Raw genomic sequence first — 1,814 nt, forward strand, 5'->3', positions numbered from 1 at the left:
CCATATAGCTTATAACATTAATCCTCTGTTCAAAAAATGAAAGGGGAGGAAGGGAGAAGAGTTTTAAAAAAATGCTTTCCTTCCTTAGCTCACAGTATGATTTATATTTCATTTGAATTCTAAATTTCTACAAAGAATATATTTTAATTCTGTAATAAGAAAAAAATTATAATGACATGAAATTTTGACACAAGCTGCATATTTCATGAGATGTTATCTCTTGAGAGGATGTTTTTCACTCTTTGTATTTCCTTAGTCATAATTTTCACTACAGTAAATAACATGTAGTAGTAAATTCAGGCACAGTAATAGATTTTGCAATTGATATTTACAAAAATGACATATAAATGAAATTTTATAACTAGGGAAATAGAATCAGGAAAAACAATATAAACAAAGAAGACTACCATCATAGAAAAATAATATCTTGGGTTTAAAATAAAGCTTAAAAGTCATTTACTTATTCTAATTTCTTACTCTCTGTGACACCCTGAAATGTAGTGTCATATAGTCACTTAAGTTATGCTTGAACGTTTTCAGTAACACAGCATTCACTATTATTTATATTGGTAGAGCTTATGCTACCACTATCTATTACCAGTCATGTCGTGGATTGTGACAAGTTTTTGGTTTACAATTTTGTCTCTTTTCCATCTCATAGTCTGAATTTGCAAATCCCTTTTCAACATGGATCTGATGAAAAGGATGTGGGTGTATGATGTTCTTTCTGAAAGTTTCACATTATTTATTTTTGCTCAAAAGATAAAAAAATCCTACCTGTGACCCTATTACAGTATTTAAACTCCCATATTTTCAATGTTAGGTGCTATTCTAATATTTCCTATTCATTCATTGCCAGGTAATTTTCTTCTTATCCAAAGAACCTATTTTCTTTTTATTTTCTCTTGTAAATTCTGTCTCTACCACTCCTACTCCCCTCTCCCCAAGAGTTCAGCTTTTTACTGAACAGGTCACAGAAGAAGTGTGGTAAAAATACCAAAGCCCATGTCATCATCAGATTTCTCAGATTCTTCTTTCTTTGCTTCCACTTCCTTCTTAGCTGGGGCAGCAGTGATGGAGGGAACAGGACCTCCTGCTGGGGCAGCACCAAGGCAGACCCACTAGCCCCAACATTCCATATGAAGACTCTGATCTTGATATTGGCTAGCGACTTCTCAGACAAGTTCAAACAGAAAGGGTCAACATTTACACTAGGTGATTTAATGAGGCCATTCAGCTTATTTCCTCTAACCTGAATCACCTCATTATCATGCAGGATGAAGGTCAAATAAATGCAGGTAAGCTCTAAGATGGAGGCCATTGTACAGGCAGGTGCCAGGCTGGTACTGCTGGCATTGGATGCTGGTATAGGAAGAAGTAAGGGCCTCAACCCACTGTGGCCTTAGCTTCCTTAGAAGGACCAAGTAAGTACTTTAGCATCAGTTGAGAGAAGTCTGTCTCCATTATAAATTTGATTTTCTTAATTCTCTAGGTTATTTATTTGTTTTTGTGCCATTTTTTTTTTAATTCTCTTCAGTGACTTTAGTTTCAACTTTCTTTATTCTGTTATTGTGTAGCTATATCACAATACAGGACAAAAGTACTTATTATAATTTTTTCTTTCTACAGAATTCTGAATTAGTCAAATAGCTCTTATGTCACAAAGTTAGTTTTATTGTGTTTCATCTACTCTTAAATCATAGTTGGAAGTTTCCAAATCTTTTTTTTTTCAATTTATTTATTTTCAGAAAAACATTATTCATTATTTTTTCACCACACCCAGTGCTCCATGCAAGCCATGCCCTCTATAATAC

The 1,814-nt window shown here is 33.8% G+C and overlaps 1 pseudogene; it reads right to left on the minus strand.

The window, feature by feature from the left end:
* Positions 1-971: 971 nt before the first annotated feature.
* Positions 972-1,321, minus strand: LOC122894488 (annotated as a pseudogene).
* Between the last annotated feature and the right edge of the window lie 493 nt (positions 1,322-1,814).

The sequence above is a fragment of the Neovison vison genome, chromosome 13 (genome assembly GCF_020171115.1).
Source record: "Neovison vison isolate M4711 chromosome 13, ASM_NN_V1, whole genome shotgun sequence".
NCBI lineage: Eukaryota > Metazoa > Chordata > Mammalia > Carnivora > Mustelidae > Neogale > Neogale vison.